The 22,983-nt window shown below is 42.6% G+C and overlaps 1 protein-coding gene across 1 annotated transcript in view; it reads right to left on the reverse strand.

Moving 5' to 3' along the window:
• Window positions 1–12,338, reverse strand: part of alx3 (ALX homeobox 3) — a 38,690-nt gene extending 26,352 nt beyond the window's left edge. Inside the window, exon 1 of the mRNA XM_034295975.1 lies at window positions 12,139–12,338. The gene's annotated coding sequence lies outside the window, so the exon portion shown is untranslated. The remainder of the gene's footprint in view (window positions 1–12,138) is intronic.
• Window positions 12,339–22,983: the final 10,645 nt, after the last annotated feature.

Below are 22,983 nucleotides of genomic sequence, written 5' to 3' on the forward strand. Positions count from 1 at the left end.
TACTTATTCAATTGTGCATTTGATTTGTCGCCTCAAAGTATTTAAAGTGTGTGGGTGTTCATGTGCATGTATAACTATACATAAGTTTAGATTAAAAGTTAGCGTTTTGCAAAGGGTTAAAGTCAAAGGTTGGGTTAAGTGTAAGAGAATGTAAATGTGTTCCCACACAGATAGTAAAATGTGTGTGTGGGTGTGGGCATGTTTTACATTCCTTTTAAAAGTCCCCAGAAGTTAGATTAAAAAAAAGACAAATCCCCACACTTTAGGAGTTAGATTTAGAGTGAAACCTCCAATTAGGGTTAGAGATGTTTGTATGTGGATGTGTGTGTGTGTGTGTGGATGTTTGTATGTGGATGTGTATGTGTGTGGATGTTTGTATGTGGATGTGTGAATGTTTGTATGTGGATGTGTGTGTGTTGATGTGTGTGGAAGTGTGTAGATTTGTGAGGATGTATTTGGAATGTGTGTGTGTTTGTGTGTGTGTGGATGTTTGTATGGGGATGTGTGTGTGCGTGGATGTATGTATGTGGATGTGTGTGTGTGTGTGGATAAGTGTGGATGTGAGTAGATGAGTGTGTGTGGATATGTGTGGATGTGTGTGTGTGTGGATAAGTGTGGATGTGAGTGTGTGTGGATATGTGTGGATGTGTGTGTGTGTGTGTGTGGATAAGTGTGGATGTGAGTAGATGAGTGTGTGTGGATATGTGTGGATGTGTGTGTGTGTGTGGATAAGTGTGGATGTGTGTGTGTGTGGATAAGTGTGGATGTGAGTAGATGAGTGTGTGTGGATATGTGTGGATGTGTGTGTGTGTGTGTGGATAAGTGTGGATGTGTGTGTGTGTGGATAAGTGTGGATGTGAGTAGATGAGTGTGTGTGGATATGTGTGGATGTGTGTGTGTGTGTGTGTGGATAAGTGTGGATGTGTGTGTGTGTGGATAAGTGTGGATGTGAGTAGATGAGTGTGTGTGGATAAGTGTGGATGTTTGTGCCTTGCTCATCATTTGGTCTGAGGATCAGAGGATGAAAGTGAAGGGTTCTGAGGTGAGCCCTGTTATTGTTATTTAGAGGTGGAGGGTCAGGGGCCTGGTGTTTATTGTTTTATCGATGCCAGGCATGTCGGGCTATGACAGGTCACGACTGCCTCTTTGACCTGGAGGGAAAGTTAGCAGTTAGCCTGGTGCAACTAGTAATGCACTGTGTTTTGTCTGTCTGTCTGTATGCAAGTCTGTCTGTCTCTCTGTCTATATGCAAGTCTGTCTGTCTCTGTCTGTATGCAAGTCTGTCTGCATCTCTGTGTGTCTGTCTGTCTCTCTGTCTGTATGCCAGTCTGACTGTCTGTATGCAAGTCTGTCTGTCTCTTTGTCTGTATTCAAGTCTGTCTGTCTTTCGGTGTGTCTGTCTGTATGCAAGTCTGTCTTGTCTTTCTGTGTGTCTGTCTGTATGCCAGTCTGTCTGTCTCTCTGTCTGAATGCAAGTCTGTCTGCCTCTCTGTGTGTCTGTCCGTATGCCAGTCTGTCTTTTTGTCTGTATTCAAGTCTGTCTGTCTTTCTGTATGTCTGTCTGTATGCCAGTCTCTTTGTATTGTGTATCTCCCCAGTTGTTGCGCCAACTGGGGATTCTTTTATGGTTTCCTCAAGTCGTTTTGGTCGGTCCATCTGAATCAGTGTTGTCTGGGTCACGCTGAGTTCCATTGTCATCGGCCCGTCACAACGGGCCTGCCTCGCCAGCATCGGAGACGCCGATCGGGTGGCCAGATTGGGACTGTATGCAGATGATTCCCAGACAAAACAAACAGGTTGTCAGAATGTGAGAGGAGATGAAGGGAGATTTAATTTAGAGATTTCCTATTTAGCGCATGTGTGGCCCATGGTATTCTAACACCACCGAACCAGAGTTTGACTCTCCCTGGGTCAATACATGACTAATGTCATTCATGGCTCTTGTTCTGAGGTCTCTTTTGAATAAAATACTCTGCTCTAATGTTAAACTTTGGTGTTCACTCTGGTAGGTGACACATTGGTTAGTAGAGGTATTCCCCAAAATAACCCTTGGACATTAAGTTGTCTTACAATGTAGAACATTGAACAATTGAACTTTTTTTTCTGTCACTACATAATGGTGAGGTGGAAAAGAAAGAATCATATTTGTTGTTAATAACTACTCCCCCCTGGAAAAGTGTTGACAGCATTAGGAATCATCTGTGATACACAAAGAACACTGTAATGAAGCTCATTGCCTTCATAATTTGTTGAACTGAGTCCACCTGTGTACACCTGAAGTGTCACATTATATTACAGCAAATTCACCTGTTTCTGGAAGGCTCCAGAGTACGGCATAGATCACGTCCAAATGACCATGAAGACCAAAGAGCCCTCAAAACCAGCCTAGGAGAATTTTCTGGAAAATCACCAGTCAGGGTTGGGTTATAAAAAAAAACTCCCAAACCTTTTTTCCACAGATTCCACAGAGCACAGTTAAATCCATTATACATTTTTTAAACATATTAAAGGATATGTCACAAGCACAACTCTGTCTAGAGTGGAGTCCACTGAAACAGTGTGTAATGGTAACACTGAAGGCCGGTTAGGGTTTGAAGAGTGCCACAGTCAGGATAAGAGAAAATGCCCAAATATCAATAACCAGATGGAGGATTGCCACTGGTGGAACCCATTTAGAAAATTCCTTCACATTGTATCCTATTGGGATTTCACTATAAGGCATGTGGAAGACACAGCAAAGATTTCTCTAGTGAGATGAAACCACAATCTTTTTGCCTAAACGCAATTGGGATCCCTGAGAACACCTACCTGTGAAAGGACACAGTGGTGGCAGCATCATGTTATGGGGATGTTTTTTTCGGCAGTGAACTTGGAAATCTGTCGGGAAAGAGGGCAAGATGGATGATATTTTACCACACATCAATTATTAATGATGAAACATTTCAGATATTTTTGCCCTGGTAATCTTTCCAAATTTAGCTCAGCATCCAATTCGCTCATTCATCCGCCCCCCATAACAACAAAAATTTTAAAATTGAACTTGAGGTACTAACGCAATCAATAATGTACGCAAACAAAAGATGTGAAACTGAAGCAAATAAACAACAGTTTATCGTTCCCACTCTCTAAACAGACTGCACAGTGTAAATGTTATGTTTAGTAGGATGGTATCTTCAAGCAATTTCCTTACATTGAACTCTCCATGTATGGAAAGTAGATTTGATTCCATTCGGCACATCTATACACGGTGTAGGAATGAGGCAGCATGTGATATATGGCCCATCGCTTTTAGCCTCTTATAACAATCATCCATTTTCTCCACTGTCAGGAGCCAGACGGAGGAGTCTCCATTACAGTACCACTATAATGGGCAAGAGGAGAGTACTGTTCCCAAAATATACGACTGAAATCATTCCCTCTAATGGCCAGAGCTGATGGTTCAGAGTTAAGTGTGTGTATGTATGTGTGTGTGTGTGTGCGTGTCTTTCTTTAAGCCCCAGAACTGTATCTTAAACCTAACAGACCACTGCTTTTTATGGCCATGTCATTTCACTGTGCGCAGTGGAATTAGTGTTGTTTATGGTTCCAGTAACAGCAGGCCGTCTTTAATTGTCGTGGCCGAGTTCAATGCGAAGGAGATTACTTTCCCCCATGTGTCTGGCACCTTTAATGAATAACTGACACTTGTTGGCATTTATGAAATCACCAATCATTTGAACTGACTTCAAGGCATTAACTGACTTCAAGGCATTATCAAGTAAAGATAATGCCGTTTCACTGCCTTCAAGGTAGGGATACTATTAATGTGATATGATGGAGGTGTATTGGTGCGATTGATAGGAAGAGAACTGTTAGTGTGATTGATAGGCGGACTATTGGTGTGATTGGTAGGAAGGCTATTAGTGTGATTAGTAGGAGGACTATTAGTGTGATTAGTAGGAGGACTATTAGTGTGATTAGTAGGACTATTAGTGTGATTGGTAGGAGGACTATTAGTGTGATTGTCAGGAATGTTTGTGTGATTAACAGGTAAACTATTAGTGTGATTGTCAGGAATGTTTGTGTGATTAACAGGTAAACTATTAGTGTGATTGTCAGGAGGACTATTAGTGTGATTAGTAGGACTATTAGTGTGATTGGTAGGAGGACTATTAGTGTGATTGTCAGGAATGTTTGTGTGATTAACAGGTAAACTATTAGTGTGATTGTCAGGAGGACTATTCGTGTGGTTATCAGGAGGACTATTAGTGTGATTGGTAGGAGGACTACTAGTGTGATTGTCATGAGGACTATTAGTGTTATTGGTAGGAGGACTATTAGTGTGATTGTCAGAAGGACTATTGATCTGATTATCAGGAGGACTATTAGAGCGATTACGATCTTTTTAGTAAAAAACATGGAACACAGACGATGCCATTGCTCCTGTTGTATTTATCCGCCTAACAAAGACATTTGCTGAGACCTCATCAAACCACATCTTCTTCCGCAATCAATAATGGAACTGGGTGGGAGGAACAGACAGACAACAGGAGAGAGAGGGATGATGATGAGGGAGAGATCCAAGGCAGGATGATAATGATGATGGATGATAACTGATGACGCTTTCGCCACGGCAGCAGCCAGGCTGGGTCGTTTGTCACCACGCGTGTGTGCGTGTTTGTCCTGAAGGCGCCGGCGGCTGGCGAACCACCAGGTCTGCCACAGGGACTGTCTTGTTCTGTCCAATAAATGTATCACCTTGGGTGTCTCCCGAATAGCACCCTCATACCTCATGGGACCATGATCAATAGTAGAGCACCACCTAGAGGTAAAGGTGCCATTTGGGACACACAACCGTCTGCTAGCCTTTTCACCAGGGAAGATGAGATGGAGCCATGCAGGCTGAGGAGGGGCACTGTAGGACTGGCCACCGGGCAGTTCTGGCAAATGCTAGAGGTGCTGCTCCATGAAAAACCCAGCGGGACATATTTTTCAGATGTACATCGCCTCATGGGATTTTACTGTTTTCAGTGAGAGGACTGCAGGAAGCAGAGGCTAGGGAGAACAAGGATCACTGAGAGAAAAGGGCCCAGACATGTGGTCCATAGTTGGAAGCTTACTATACCAGACGACACCAGACTACACCAGACTATACCAGACGACACCAGACTACACCGGACGACACCGGACGACACCGGACTACACCAGACTATACCGGACAACACCAGACTACACCGGACGTCGCCGGACGACACCGGACTACACCGGACGACACCGGTATAGTGTTGTCCGGTATAGTTGTTGGTCCACATGTGTGGACAAATAGATACAAGAGGCTCCGCGTGGCTCAGTGGGCAAAGCATGGGTTTGATTCCCACGGTGGGCCCATTATATGCCTACTGGTACATGTTACACTGGGTGAGGGGGTCTGCCGAATGTCAAGGATGTAGTAAAAAAGTTTGACTTGTCGCAGTAATGTACAAGGCTGTAAAGCAGAGATGGCGAACAGATGTCTGATCATCTCTAGAGAGAGTAGAGAGACGGAACGTAATATGGATTTATTCCTGGGTGCAAACACGGATCCAAACACTAGAGGGCACTAGGATATCACACATTAAATCCTGAGAGCATAGCTTTCGTCTCACCGCCTCAGTTCATTGGCAGGTACCAAACTGGACATCATTTGCTACCACTTTATTTAGTGAGCCACAATAATCCACAACACACTCTGTGTTACAACATAAATTCATTTAACAGCATTTTTCTTTGCCTCAGGGTCCTACCTCCTTCCTGACTCCAGACAGCAGCTCTGGACAAGCCTGGTTAGACAGAAAACAAAGGTGTAACACAGAGACATACTGACAGGGACAGCGGGCAAGAGCAAAGAGAGTTAAAAACCGGTGAAAAACAATTTGTGGGACGAGCGACCAAGAACGGACAAGAAGGAGGGGAGAGGAAGGAAATGAGGGAGACAGAAAGAGACGGGATGAGCGCAACGGAGAGAGAAAGCGAGCTCTCAACAGCGCCTTCTTTAATCTGCACATTATGATGCCCATCTCTCTTCCGGGATATAAATAGGACAGGTTAACTGTGGTACCAATGTCAGGGGAAAAGGTTCACAGCTCTGCTCTGCCACCAGGGTGTTGAACGGCGACAGCAAAGGCAGAACAGAAGAGGGACATTTACACAGGAAGCCCGATTGTGAGTTTTCACCCAGCTACTGCAAAGGATGATGCTGGTAAAAATAGGCTAATAACAAATGAAATACATCTCAGAATTGGGGTGCTTGTGTAAAAGCATTCTTAGATTCACAACAAATATGAACATTGTTTTTAGTAAGAGGGTATCCATCCTCCGACATTTTTTGTTGTTGTATTTTTGCCAGTCAGTGTGTATCAGTCAGGAAGAGCAGGCAGCCAGGGTGAAGAGTTCTGCTATATGGCCCTTCTGTACATACACAAACCTGAGGTGGAACTGTCCTGAGGTATGCCTCCACTGTGTACACACGCAGACCTGAGGTGGAACTGTTCTGAGGTACGCCTCCACTGTGTACACACGCAGACCTGAGGTGGAACTGTTCTGAAGTACGCCTCCACTGTGTACACACGCAGACCTGAGGTGGAACTGTTCTGAGGTATGCCTCCACTGTGTACACACGCAGACCTGAGGTGGAACTGATCTGAGGTATGCCTCCACTGTGTACACACGCAGACCTGAGGTGGAACTGTTCTGAGGTATGCCTCCACTGTGTACTGCATAAACACACCCAGTCAATTCTTGTGGTGGCACAAAACATTACTCCCAGTCATAATCATATTTTCCCTAACCTAGTGTTCATCATCGCCTGCTTCCAGTTGGCTTGTTCATCATTGCCTGTAGATCCCAGTGCATCATGGGACGCAAGCGACGACAGGTCTGATGACCCTTAGGTCTGAAGTTACTGAGGGCAATAGGGAGTTTTCCTGTTAATCTCACACTAGAGGGGTCAGGCTTCCCTTCTCAGAATAGCCGGGCCAATCAAGTACTACCAGAGGCTTTACTGTGAGAATACAATGTGTATGAAATTGTTGAGGCAAAATGTGTGTGTGTGTGTATGTGTGGGTGTGCATGAAACACTAAGGTGACATTTGACCTTTTCCAACACTACCATGGCTGTCTGTTAAATTACCATGTAAATGTCAGCTGTATGTTTTAACCAAACCCCTAATCTGAAAATAGCCTTTTTGCTCATGGGGACAGGCAAAATGTACCCACAAGGTCAAATTTTACTTGTTTAATTTTCCTGGGATAGATAAACTTGAACAAACACACACACACACACACACACACAGAGACAAGGTGGTAGTCAGAAGAAATGTCTTAGAAACACTTTGGGGAGAACAAGAGTTTTAATGATGCATCCTGGGAATATTGTATGTCATGTATGTGCCAATTTCTTCCCCAGGTCAAAACCACTCACTTGGACTTTGAATTTAATGGCTAAATGAGGTCAGATAGTAATTGTACTAAATAATGCACATATGAACAACATATCACACACCCATCTCCAATAAAATGCAAATGAATGACTTCAAAATTATACAATGTGATTTTCTGGATTTTTTTTGTTTTAGATTCCGTCACTCACAGTTGAAGAGTACCTATGATAAAAATGACAGACTTCTACATGCTTTGTAAGTGGGAAAACCTGCAAAATCGGCATTGTATCAAATACTTGTTCACCCCACTGTATGTATAAGGTGAATACAGTTTCACATATTCATGGACAAACTAAGTGCCCACAGCATTACAGTTCACCTTACTGAAGAGAGTAATCTTAACTTTTCTCTCTCTTTCAGGAAACATTTGTAACCATCCTCACCCACTTAAGGTATAATGCTAACATTTCAAAACTGCTCCATAGTCAACATATTAGCATGAGTTCAGCACCATCTCTGAGCAAACCCCCCCCCCCCCCACCACTAATGTGATTTGACAGAACATAGTGAAATAATGATTAATAATAGCAATTAATAATGTTCTGTCGCACAATCAAAACTATACTGGCGAAGCCCAATAGATTGTGGTACATACCATACACACTTTATGTGAAAAAGATCTATCACGGGTTTTACAGTTTTTTACGATTGTTTACACACTAAAATAAAAATGTCCACACAACTAGCAAAATTTTACTCCAATGAGCAAAACACCTCCACAGATTTGCACAACATTACACACAATGTCCGCTTCACCCTTTTTGCAAAACATTACACACAGTGATTTGTAAAACTCTACACACATTTTCACACCTTAGACACAGATAAGGATCGTGAGGTTACTTCCTTGTAATTACAAAGCACCAGATTGCCAATTACCACACTAATGAACGAATTGGATAATCACATCTACCAGGTGTGGAAGCACACATGTGCTAATTTGAAAACGCAGCACTCAGGTGTGCTATAAAAGGCAGCAGGTGAGTTCACCTGTCTTCAACAAAAATGGAAGGAGTTAGAAGAAGAAGAAGAGTGAGAATGAGAGGGGGAGCTCAAAGAGGAGATGAAGGCGGTAGAGGAAGAGGAGAAGGAGGTAGAGGAAGAGGCATAGGTAGAGGAGAAGAAGGTAGAGGAAGAGGTAGAGAAGGACTTGAAGAGTTGATAGAACCTGAACAAAGAAGACGAGGACCAAATTTGACTCGAGAAATCCATGCAACACTTATTGACCATGTTATTAACCATGGACTGACACTGGTGGAAGCTGGACAAAGAGTTCAACCAAATCTCAGCAGAAATACTGTTGCGTCAGTAATTCGGACATTTCATCGAGAAAACAGGTAAGCTAACCACACAGTATACATTGAAACTGAAGCTTGTATAATCAATATTGTTTACTGTGACATTTGACAGTAGGCTGCATATATATATATATATATATATATATTTATTTATTTATTTATTTATTTATTTATTTATTTATTTTTATCTTATTTTGTTTTTACATAGGATTGAGGGTCGAGGACACCAAGGTGGAAGGGGCCCTATGTTTAGTCGTGCACAAGAGGCCGCCATTGTGAACATGGTTTTGGCCAATAATTGTATCAGGCTACGAGAAATCCAAGCCAATATCATCAATGATGACAACATTTTCAATAACATCCAACGAGTCTCTCTGTCAACATTAGGTCGAATCCTAAAGAAAAATCAAATATACATGAAGCAACTGTATCGGGTACCATTTGACAGAAATTCAGAGGGAGTGAAACATCTGCGCAATGAGTATGTGGAGGTATGCATTGTTCATCTGACTATGGTGTGGTATTGTGCACTGCTCATAATGTTCTGTCACAAAAAAAAATACTGTGCTATAGATATTGAATAGCATCCTATTTTCTTTAATGTGTTTCAGAGAGTCTTGCAAATGGATGCTGCTGAAATTCAACATGAATTTATATATGTGGATGAGGCTGGATTTAACCTTGCAAAAACAAGAAGAAGAGGGAGAAATGTAATTGGGCACAGGGCAATCACCAATGTGCCAGGGCAGCGAGGGGGTAACATCACCCTTTGCGCTGCTATCACACAAAATGGGGTCCTCCACCACCATGCAAATCTGGGACCCTATAATGCAAATCGGATACTTGCATTTCCTGACCGATTGCATGAGATTGTCACAGCATTACACCAAGTGGACCAGATGCGGTACATTGTCGTTTGGGACAATGTCTCATTTCATCGGGCTGCTCTGGTCCAGAACTGGTTCCATGATCACCCTGATTTTGAAGTTTTATACCTTCCCCCATACTCCCCCTTCCTGAATCCTATAGAATAATTTTTTTCAGCGTGGCGATGGAAGGTATATGACCTGCGGCCTTATGTCCGTTTGCCCCTCATTCAGGCCATGGAACAGGCATGTGATCTTATTGAAGCAGCTTCAGTGCAGGGGTTGTTTCGTCACACAAGGCGATTCTTCCAACGGTGCCTTGCCAATGAAGACAGCCTGTGATGTGGATGAAATCTTATGGCCTGATCCGGCCAGACGGAGAGACGGATAGTTACAGTATTCTTGTTGCTTTTACAGTAGTTTTCTTTCATTTCTGTTTACTTTTACTTTACTTTTCTTCAGAGTCAAAGTGTATGTACTGTAATTCATGCAGTAATTTTTATTTGTCTACGGATTTTATTTGTTTACAGTAATTGATATCATTGTTGGTTGATTACTGTAACTGATTATGGTAAGAAATACTGTAAGTATTGAAATAAATACTTGAAATATTCAGTCTGCAGCATCAAGTGTTGTGCAGTGCTTGGTAAGGTTATAGTAGGCCTACAGTATTTGTCTACATTCTCCTTATATCTCAAAACAAATCATGAATAATGTTGTGAGTTTCTCACTATTTTTTGTCACCTAAATTATCTCTTACATACAGTAAGAATGTCTGGCCAAAAATCTATGTATTTTTTTTTTTACAAATGTGTTTTTTATTTATCACAGCAGTGTGAAACTGCCTGCAATAGTGTATGATCATTGATGACTGTGTTGGTTAAATGAAATCAAATAGCATTTTCACAAATATGTGTATATGTTTTGACTGAAGTGTGTATGTTTTGACTGAAGTGTGTCATTTTGCTAACAATCTCGGAATTTTGCTAATTGATTGTGGTGTTTGGATAATTGTGATTATATTTTGACAAAAAGAACTCTGTTTTCAAAATTGCGAGTAAACAATTGAAAAAAACTGTAACATCTACCTTATGTAACATCTACATAGATGGAAAATGGGCTTACTTCAACAACAGATGAGACGGCTTTGGAGGAGGTAGTAGAAAATGTAAAATGACAGTGCAATATATCTTTCTGTCAAACCTTGTCTGCAGACTGCTTGCTGAGTAAGGACACCAATGTGTCACCTCATAATTTGGGTGAACTGTCCCTTTAACACAAACACAAAATAAACATGCATGTGGTCTTATTCAGCACAAAAACATTGGTACACAATAATTTATATTGACCTACTTTAATGTAAGCTGCCTTGGCCAATGGAAACCTAGGGCTGGGCTGTTACATCATCGACAGTACGACAACCTCCGCACAGCTCACCAAGACCATCTGCTCCAGTGGTGAGTGCTAATGACCTGAGCGGTAGCTTACACCATACACCGACAATTACAAAATTACAAAATACACATTCTTTTTTTTTCTATCCATGTAGGAGACATGAATCCTCAGCATTACCGAGATATCCATGTTCCCAATTCTTGAACTTAACCCTTACCCGAATGCCAACTTTTACCTAACCGTAACCTCAATAACCTAACCTTCATGCCTAAACTTAACTTAACTGGTAATGCCTAAACCTAAAAGTAACTTGAATTCTAAAACTATGCCCAATTGTGCGTTTTCCCCTGGTACGAAAAAAGGGGGGAACCCTGCCCAAACAACTTTTTAGGGACATATTTTCAGGTTTTATTACTTCAGTGGGGAACCATGTAGTGTATACACATAGATTTGGATCACACACACACAGAGGAACTGACCTAAGCATTAGCTTCCTGCAGCCTGTACACTGTTCTTCAAAAGCATAGAAATAGAATTATTCTATATTTTTGTATTTCTATGCTCCCATCACTTGAATTGGCAACCGGCCCACAGTATCAAGCTCACAATGACCAGCTGTTCCGTCGATGAAGACTTCCGGGCGACGCATTAGCTGTCACCATACACACACACACACACACACACACACACACACATACAACAGTATAGCACATACCCACCTCCCTCCCTCCAAAGCGCAGGATGCATAAGCCCTAAAACCTCTCAGCTTAGAGATTTTATTTTAGCTTTTTTTAAAGAACACAATTGTCATTTACATTCACAACACCATGATAAGTGGAAAGCGGCAAGCAATGACCTTGATATATGTCATTCTACACTCATGCACGGCTGCAGGTGAATAATATCGATTGAGACCACTGCTCCTTTTTCTTTCCTTTCCAAAAAAATTGAAAAGGAAGGTTTTGAGTGAGGAACAGAAGGGTTACATTTTTTGTGGTTTCTTAATTTTAACCCTTCTGTTCCTCAATCAAAACCTTCCTTTTCAACTTTTTAGGAAACGAAAGAAAATGGTGCAGTGGTCTCTTTTTTACGGAGCTGTATTTTCACAGGCCGCATATTTACCTCCGCCTGTTGTTATCTGACGATTTGTATGCAGTTTGATTTCCTTTTACACAACCGGTTGATTGAAAGGCAACTGAGAAGAGAGTCAAACTTTACATCGGTGCGTTTCCTGTCTCCCCCCCCTCCATGTAACACGCTAAGAACTGGTCACTGGCATGTCACAAGCAGAATCTCCCCAGTGGACCCCCGGTTACAACACAGCTCTGTTCCATCCTTCACCCACTCCAACCCTCTCCACTCCCACTCTCACTGCAGCCGGACGGACAGCCAGGCTACAGCTTTACAAAGCTGTGTTAGTCATAACAGAGTGGGAGGGCATTAGGGATCCACAGTGTAATATTTATCATGTCCCTCTCTCTCTCTCTCTCAGTGTCTCTCTCTCTCTCATAGTCTCTGTTTCTTTTGATGTGCGTGCGTATGTGTGTGTGTGTCTCTCTCTGTGTCGTTGTGTCTCTCTCTCTATCTCTGTGTATCTCTTAATCTGTCTCTCTCGATGTGTGTGTCTTTCTTTCTGTGACTCTGTTTGTGTGTGTTTGCTCTCATTCCTCATTGAGACCACGTAAAATGTTGGTAACCGGCAGCACGAGTTCTGGAGCTGTGAGTGACAAGATGTAACTGAACTTTGACATTCTAGTTGTACATTTCAGGGCGTGTTCTATTGCTGCCTCGGGTGTCATGAACAAACCGCCACTATGTCTTCAGAGAACCAATAGAGACTAGCTGAGCCTGAACTGTCAGGTGATTTTTTTCTTCACATCAAGGTAATCTGCCTTAAGACCTGAGAATTACTTTGATGTACATTTTCTAAGGACATTTTAGTCATTCGCCAGATTCTGACCAGGATGTCTCAATTCAATGTGAAAAAAATCCCTAAGATACTCTTCAAAGAGGCTTCCAGAAGAAGCAAATAGGAATGAATATGACTGGCTTCCCGATTCCACTCAACTATGGCATTGTGGATGGACAGGTGATCATTAAAGGTCCACCAATAGGAAAAGCCAAAATGTGAAATCATGAGCTACAGGAAGGAAGTTAACCTGTCAATTTCGTCCATTCCAGCAGAGCCTCATTCTGTGACATACCTCCCAACCTCATTCTGAGTGTCTCTAAGTGTCTCTAAGGCGATGGCCACGGTTTAGAGTTCATATCAAAGCCTTGAGTGTGCAGCACATTGAAACAGTCACGTCAGCTTGACGCCGAGACACTGAAAATGGGCGAGCCAATGGAGATTTTCTGACAGGACACATTCATCATTGTTTATCATTGATGTCAATATGGCACCAAGACTCAGGTCTCACCCATGACCTTGTGTCTGTGGATGAGGAGGAATAACAGAGGCGGATGACGGGGATGGGGGTGTTATCAGTGAGTTAATGAGGCTTATCTAAGCAGACATGGAAAAGAGAGGGAGGGACTGAATGCTTGATGAGACTAATGAGACTGTCTGCTTTTAATCTCAATATCACTAGGTTCTATTATGGGCTGTTCAATTCTATTCAGGCAGTAATTACAGCCGTTTGTTACATCTATAGTAGCAGCCATAGCTAACAGCATAGATACAACTATAGTAGCAGCCATATCTAACATCATAGATACAACTATAGTAACAGCCATAGCTAACATCATTGATACAACTATAGTATCAGCCATAGCTAACATCATAGATACAAGCATAGTAGCAGCCATAGCTATCATCATATATACAACTATAGTAGAAGCCATAGCTAACATCATATACACAACTATAGTAGAAGCCATAGCTAACATCATATACACAACTATAACTATGTTACAGCTAGTTACAGCCATAGTTACAGCTATAGTTACATCCATATTAACAGCCAGAGCTAACAGCATACTCTAGTTACAGCCATAGTTACAGCTATAGTTACAATTTAGTTGTAACTATAGCTATTTAGTTGTCATTTTTTCAGTGAAAATTGTAATGTACAGTGCTTTAGCAGCCATCTAGAAATTGGCTACGCGTACGTTAGTCACTTTAAACTCATATTGTGGACAACAGTGCTGCGAAGTAGTGTGAATAAAGAACACGACTGTTAAGACATCAAGATGATCACCGCCAGTAATGTCGTATGCAAGTACCAAGTAATTTTTCTTTTATGCAGCTATCCTTCTCGAAAAACTCACGTTAGCAACATAGAAATACACCTGCCGCATAAAACTTTTTGAGTGTCTAATGGGAAGCAACTTATACTCTGTAAGCACTTTGGTGCAGATCTGGTTGTTCACACCAACCTCACCAATCTAGCTGGCATGTCTTGTAATACATCGCTCACTGTTACACTCCAACCCCTAAGGATTTGTTTGTTAGCTCGTTTGGAGGTGGAGACGTAACTAACAGGCTTGCACGCACACTGGTGTGAACATTTATTGTGCAGAGTGGTGCGTGCAGCAACCTAATAAAAACTAGACAAGACAACAAACTGAAAAGTAACCTTTACTGGGACATTTACTAAATACACCGTAACATAACACAAATACAAACATACAATGTCAAACGCCTTACACAACCACTGAACACAGGGGAAAGTGGGAGAAGGGCAGGGTGTATGGGGTCCAATCAAAGAAATAAAGAAAACCAAGAACCTATGCTTCCCTACACCTCTATACTGGCCTACACACTCTGCTACCTAGCACGCTGCCTAACTGCTACATAAATACAGGGATGACACCCGCTCATATCTAACCTAGTGTATATAACAGGGGGTCATCTAACCTAGTGTATATAACAGGGTGTCATCTAACCTAGTGTATATAACAGGGTGTCATCTAACCTAGTGTATATAACAGGGTGTCATCTAACCTAGTGTATATAACAGGGTGTCATCTAACCTAGTGTATATAACAGGGGGTCATCTAACCTAGTGTATATAACAGGGTGTCATCTAACCTAGTGTATATAACAGGGTGTCATCTAACCTAGTGTATATAACAGGGTGTCATCTAACCTAGTGTATATAACAGGGGGTCATCTAACCTAGTGTATATAACATGGTGTCATCTAACCTAGTGTATATAACAGGGTGTCATCTAACCTAGTGTATATAACAGGGTGTCATCTAACCTAGTGTATATAACAGGGTGTCATCTAACCTAGTGTTATTAACAGGGGGTCATCTAACCTAGTGTATATAACAGGGTGTCGTCTAACCTAGTGTATATAACAGGGTGTCATCTAACCTAGTGTATATAACAGGGGGTCATCTAACCTAGTGTATATAACAGGGTGTCATCTAACCTAGTGTATATAACAGGGTGTCATCTAACCTAGTGTATATAACAGGGGGTCATCTAACCTAGTGTATATAACAGGGTGTCATCTAACCTAGTGTATATAACAGGGTGTCATCTAACCTAGTGTATATAACAGGGGGTCATCTAACCTAGTGTATATAACAGGGTGTCATCTAACCTAGTGTTATTAACAGGGGGTCATCTAACCTAGTGTATATAACAGGGTGTCATCTAACCTAGTGTATATAACAGGGTGTCATCTAACCTAGTGTATATAACAGGGTGTCATCTAACCTAGTGTATATAACAGGGTGTCATCTAACCTAGTGTATATAACAGGGGGTCATCTAACCTAGTGTATATAACAGGGTGTCATCTAACCTAGTGTATATAACAGTGGGTCATCTAACCTAGTGTATATAACAGGGGGTCATCTAACCTAGTGTATATAACAGGGGGTCAACTAACCTAGTGTATATAACAGGGTGTCATCTAACCTAGTGTATATAACAGGGGGTCATCTAACCTAGTGTATATAACAGGGTGTCATCTAACCTATTGTATATAACAGGGGGTCATCTAACCTAGTGTATATAACAGGGGGTCATTTAACCTAGTGTATATAACAGGGGGTCATCTAACCTAGTGTATATAACAAGTGTGTGTGCGTTGCTTATCTGGAGAACACATGGCACCAGGATGCTCTATGGGAAGGAGGCAAGCCAGCAGAGGCAGTGTGATGCTTTGTGCCAGGGGTTTCCAAACCATTCCACGGAGGGCCATGTGTCTGTGGGTTTTAGTTTTTTCCTATGAATTGGTTCCCAGTTCACACCTAAACAACCAGGTGAGGGTAGAAACTAACCTCATAGTAACCTAATTAGTCAATCAAGTACAAGGAGAGAGTGAAAACCTGCCGACACATGGCCCTCCGTGGACACCCCTGCTTTGGCAATGTTCTGCTGGGAAACCTTGGGTCCTGCCATACATGTGGATGTTACTTTGACATGTACCACCTACCTGAGCATTGTTGGAGACCATGTGCACCCTTTCATGACAACGGTATTCCCTGAGGGCATTGGCCTCTTCCAGCAGGATAATGCACCCTGCCACAAAGCAAAAATGGTTCAGGAATGGTTTGAGGAACACAACAACGAGTTCAAGGTGTTGACTTGGCCTCCACATTTCCCGGAGTTCAATCCAATCGACCATCTGTGGGATGCGCTGGACAAACAGTTCCAATCCATGGAGGCCCCACATCATCACTTACAGGATTTAAAGGATCTGATGCTTATGTCTTGGTGCCAGATACCACAGCACACCTTCAGAGGTCTAGAGTGCATGCCTTGACAGGTCAGGGCTGTTTTGGCGGCAAACGGGGGACCTACACAATATTAGGCTGGTGGTCATAATGTTATGGCTGATCGGTGCATAGACAGTCACGGCTTTATTGGGAACCGATGAAAGGACTCCAGAGGACAGGTGCCACGCCCACCTGTCCTCTGGTGGACAGGACAGGTGCCACGCCCACCCTCAAAGAGAAACCACCCAACTGCAGCACACAAAAGCAGACATGCACAAAAACACCCGACAAGTAGTACATTATACAATGTAACACTCGTCCATTGTAACAAACACAACCTTTTTTGACACTTTAACTAGCACCCTGCTGGGGTTACTAGCTACGCAAGACGATTCACTAAAACAGCAGCTAGCAAGCTAGCTTAGTTATCGGGTGAACAGTCCAGGGTGGGAGAGGGGATATGTCACACGTGTTGACATGAGCAATGTCCTGTCAAACCATGACCTATTAACACTGTGCTGCAATGATCATGTGATTAAATCCCTAGTATCACATTGGCGCAGCCCTCCATCATCGGCAAGAAACTGGTTTGCAATCCCAGCAATGGGCATTCTGCCCAGTGCCCAGAGCTCCTGTGAGGCAGAGTATTAGGTCACAAGTGGGGCTCAGGCCCTAACATTCTAATGGGCAGCCGCCACTGGTTCTATTATAATTACAGCAATAGTTACAATGTAGTTACAACAACAGTTACAGTCTTAGATACAGCCATGATTACAGCAATAATTACAGTTGTTGTCATAGCCATGTTTACGGCAATAGTTACAGTTCTATTTATAGTAATTGATACAGTTGTAGTTACAGGAATATACACAGCTATAGTTACAGCAGCACAGCAGTTTAAGTAGTAGTTACAGTTAAATTTACAGCCACAGTTACAGTCAAGAAACAAGAGATACAGTCTGTGTGTTTGTGTGGGTGTGTTTGTGTGCTGGTATGTGTGGGTGTGCGGGTGCGTTTGTGTGTGTGTGTATGTGTGTGTGTGTGGGTGTGTTTGTGAGTGTGTGCGTTTGTATGTGTGGGTGTGTGTTTGTGCGTGCGTGTGGGTGTGTTCAGGAGTATTCACTGTGGTTTTAACGGTAAAATGCCATCTCTCCATGTTGTACACCCCCCCCCACCCCCCTGTCCCGGGTCAGAGCCCCAGGTGTTTGTGTGTCAGGTCATTGACGGAGATGACGGAGGACCATACCATTCCATTGCCAAGGGACAGCAGGGGGGCGGTGTGATCTCTGAATAGTCGCTTGGCTCACTCAGACACTCAGACAGACACTAACACCCCCGAGACATTGGAGTAAACAGTCCCGTCTGTGTGACCAGGCAACCAGCCTCTCCACTGTTCTCCAGAGGCGAATGATAAGACAACCACTATTTGACAGTAAAAATGTCTGTGTGTGAGAGAGACAGTGAGAGACGGTGCTGTGAGAGGGGACAGTGCTGTTAGAGACAATGCTGTGAAAGACAGTGGTGTGAGAGGGACTGTGATGTGAGAGGGGACAGTGCTGTGAGAGGGGACAGTGATGTGAGAGGGACAGTGCTGTGAGAGGGACAGTGCTGTGAGAAGGACAGTACTGTGAAAGGGACAGTGATGTGAGAGGGGACAGTGGTGTGAGAGGGGACAGTGGTGTGAGAGGGGACAGTGCTGTTAGAGACAATGCTGTGAAAGACAGTGGTGTGAGAGGGACTGTGATGTGAGAGGGGACAGTGCTGTGAGAGGGGACAGTGATGTGAGAGGGACAGTGCTGTGAGAGGGACAGTGCTGTGAAAGGGACAGTGATGTGAGAGGGGACAGTGGTGTGAGAGGGGACAGTGGTGTGAGAGGGTACAGTGCTGTGAAGGACAGTGGCATGAGAGGGGACAGTGCTGTGAAGGACAGTGGCATGAGAGGGGACAGTGCTGTGAGAGGGACAGTGATGTGAGAGGGGACAGTGCTGTGAAGGACAGTGGAGTGAGAGGGACAGTGATGTGAGACATCAATTCTTCCCTTCTCCTTATTCGTTCCCCCCTCTTCTCTTGTCCTCTTTCTCTCTTCCTCTTTATACCCCTTTTCCTCTTCATCTTCCTCTATTCCTGCCAATGTTCCTCCTCTTCCCACTACCTTCTGCCTCCCCCTCTTTGTCCAGTCTTTATCAGGTCATACACAGCCTACCTTCTACAGTTGTAAATCTTCCTGATTGGGATCTCAAGTCTTTAGAGTAAATCAGCTCCCTGCTTCATGCTCCATTACCTCAAAATTCAACCTGACAGTGCTGAACTAACAGCACACACACATAAAACATTTTTTGTGGGGACCACAAAATACTTTCCTATTTTTATTTATTATTTATTTAATATGTCTTTATTTTATTATTTGAATTCCTCTAAACACTAAACCTAACACCTAATGCTTAAACCTAACTCCTTAAAGCCTAAACCTAACCCCAATTGTAACACTTATCCCGTTACATTTTTTACCCTAAACCTAACAAGAAAAAGCTGTTTTCTAGGTTAGGACTGGCTAAATAAACCTTGTAGGGACCACATTTTCAGGTCTTACTATCTTTGTGGGGGATTCTGTTCCCTAAATGTCATATAAAAACGCTATAAAACAAACACACGCAAACACGCACAAGTAAATGCTCCCTCCAAAGGCTTTAGTAGAATATACTGTATTGTGTTTCATGAAATATGCCTGAAAACATATATAATTAAAACTGCATGAGTAAGACAGAACTGGCAGTCGTCTTCAAGGTCAAACAGCACATGCAGAACGTCACTGTTTAATTGATGGATGAGAGCTCCTCCCCTCCTCGTATTGCCCCCCCCCTTCATCTTCTCCTCTCCCTCTTTTTGGTATAGCAATGTGATGTCCTGTGTGTTCAGACAGTATTATCATAGTAAATGTTTTATCATATAGTTTGGTGAAGATTATATTTCATTCTATCCACATGAATATCTTCTTCTATTTTAGTTTGCTAAATGTGACAGTGACAGAGGGATGAGAGATGGAGGGAAGGGGAGAAGACAGAGAGGGAGAGAGAGGATAGAGGAGTAGAGAGGCGTGGGTGGTGGGGGGGGGGGGTCCACAGCATGAACGTATCATGGCTTTTTCATAAAGGACAACGCTGGCAATGGAGGAAGAGCAGCCAAACACTGAGGCTGAGGAAGTGCTGTGTCACGTAACACAGCGTGTTGTGATTTGTTTTCCACTCGTCACATGACGTGGCAAGACAAACAGACATTCCCACCGTCCCCCAGTTCCACAGCACACGGACAGAGAGACATTTTAATCTGACGCATTGCCGCGCCATCTGAAGGGACACGCCACAGACTGTCCATTTTACTCACGGCAAATCTCCGGCATTAAGCCGCGGCCGTAAGCCGCTAAGGTGTTAGAACGCTCGCAGTGAGTAACTATCATATGATCTGGGGTTGTCATAGCAACTGATCCCAGCAGTCGAGCCCTTGGAAAAGTGAGTCACATGAGGGAATGGCAGCAGGCGGGCAGGCGAGCAGGCAGGCAAGCAGGCAGGCGACAGGAAGCTTGCTGTTTGCTACTGTGTGTGTGTGTGTGTGTGTTCAGTGGTGCCCGTCTTCCTTTCTGAGCACGTGGGTGTTCATTCACACTCAGCCTCGTGAGGGAATAAGGGGTTAGCGCACACACACACACACACACACACATCATACAAAGAGGACACAGCTCCGCCATCCTCCAGCTGATGTCACTGTGGAAGCCAGATCGTGGGCTGAGGGTGGGAGGTGGGGGGAGGGGGCGTGAGGGAGGGGAAGGGAGAGGGGGTGCAACCCAATTACCGGACATCTCGTTCACAAAACATATTTTCACACATTTCTGTGTGGACAGATACAGTAGTTAGCTGCATGTGAGTCTGATCCACCAGCCAAGCACCGCGAGTAATTCAAGCACGAAGACGAGGTTAATTGAAAGCAAACACAATGACACTGCCACGGCGTCGAATCTGCAACCCTACCATTTTTTGCGTCTGCCAACGAAAACGGTTTGTCTTTCTGAATGTGGAGGATGATGCTGAGAATCTAAATATGTACATCCTGTCAACCCTGCAGGCCTTCCACGATAAAGTGACTGATCCTATAAGTTTAGCATCTTGTGTACAGTTAACAGCTTAACCCAGTCTATTTACAACTTCCTTTTAAACAGGGAATTCTACAAAGATTTTTCTCTTTCCAAGTCCAACAGCTCTAGGAGCAATGCATGCTGGACCTCCTGACAACCCACATTTCCAGCAGAGTTCAACTGAGCCATTTGTAGGATTTCCACCACAAAAAAGAAGAACAAATGTGAATCATATAACAAATAGCATTGGGGAAAGTAATTTCTAATGGTGTACTTCCCAAAATAATTTGTAATTGTCAGCGTGGTCACGCTCAACAGATTCTGTGTCTTCCTGATGATTGTCCCTTGTTGACTTTGGTCCAGTTGGTCTGCGGCGTTGCCAGTCTCAAAGACGTCGTGATAAAACACAACACAGTCAATATTCAAACTCTGTCTTGCTGCAGGCCACTCCCTTTGTTTATTTTTGTACCTCCCTTAAAGTGACTTCTATCCTTTCAAAAAGCAACAGCACCCGTGTTCCAAATCCCAGATTTAACCGTGTTCAGAGATCCACTGTCGTATCTAAATTTGAGCCAGGTTGCGTCGAAAGGAAAATATTCCTACAATGGAAATGTGCATTGGCATATGGATTGTAATGAAGCTATATTTCCACAGGTGTTTACATATTGTTCATCAACTCTGAAATATTTAAGTGGAAATAACAAAGTTTAAAATATTTTTTGTTTTTTACATTTATTAACGTACACTGTGAAAGATTGTGACAGGATGATGAATCTTACAACAAACAACAAATGGTATGATTTGTGTCTAGGAACAGACTTTAGATCTGTGCATTCTAATGCTCAGATATATTTTAGTGTGTCACTCTGGGCTTAGTACAAATAGTACACTCTGAGAATTAGGAACTAGAACACTTGAATGTTGGAAATGGAACTCTGGGGGATTATGACATAGCCCCTAGTAATTTAATAGGATTTCTATGGGCTAGGAACATAAAAGAGAAGGAACCGTCAGAATTGAAATAATGCCGTCGGAAATAAAGCCACATTTGGAAATAACTTTAGTCGATGTTACAGAATGGCAGAGAATTTATATATATATTTTACAATATTTACCTATATCTACAGAATGTCCAGCACCATTCAATTAATGTATATATACATCACAATGTATTAGTGAGCTATTTTATTGTTTTATTTAGAAGTGCAATATTTTCCAAAATGGCTACAAATGATGGTTTATATCCTTGGGAATTATGACACATCGAAATGTTTCTCTTTGTGCTCCTAGTCTACGGGTGCACATTTAAATGAAAAGGGTTCTTCGGGGTTCTATTCAGAACCTTTAGATTCTATATGAAACGTTTCTTATTATTGGTGCATGGATTGATTCTCCAAAGTGGATGACTCAAACTGTCTACATAGCTAGTCCACAGCTTGAGAATAACCTTAAGTTATTAGAAGCAAAATGCATCCAAATATGTCCTTGAAAAGAAGGTTATACATTACTTATTCATACATTACTGTTGAATAAGATGTTGTAACATTCTTAAAACAGTATAGTTTCAACAGAGTAGGGCTAAAGATAGCACAAAGGACAAAATAAATCTCTGATGTCAAAGAGAAAAATGACTCTGCAAATGAATGGTCTACTCTGGGGGGCACGGGGTAGTAAAGATATAGCATGTGACAGAAAATCTTCAACAATGTTATAAACTGGGAATTTGTTGGAACTAGGTATTTCTATGATTAACTCAGGTTATGCCACACACCATGTTTCAATAGGGGTCCTACCTACTACAGTAATAAATTGTTTAGGGGACAGAGTAATTAACACCAGAAATAAAAACAGATGTAAACAATCGGCCTATTAATTGCTTTATTGATTTGAATGTAAAACGTAATACAATAGGTGTAGATGCATATTTGCCTATTCAAACTACAACGTGTACATATGTACATACACTAATTGGGAACGCCGTTTGCAAAATCCCACACCTAATTAGTATCACTTAGCCATATTGACACCAGTACCAGCAGGATACGAGTTTCCTGCTTCATTTCGTTCAGCTGTGTGAAAGCAGCTAAAGAAAACATGATACCTACCTTGTTGTGTTGAACAACATGCACCATCGCTTTAACTGCACTCGCTAGGAGACTGATTG

This window comes from Esox lucius, chromosome 12 (assembly GCF_011004845.1).
Source record: "Esox lucius isolate fEsoLuc1 chromosome 12, fEsoLuc1.pri, whole genome shotgun sequence".
Classification (NCBI taxonomy): domain Eukaryota; kingdom Metazoa; phylum Chordata; class Actinopteri; order Esociformes; family Esocidae; genus Esox; species Esox lucius.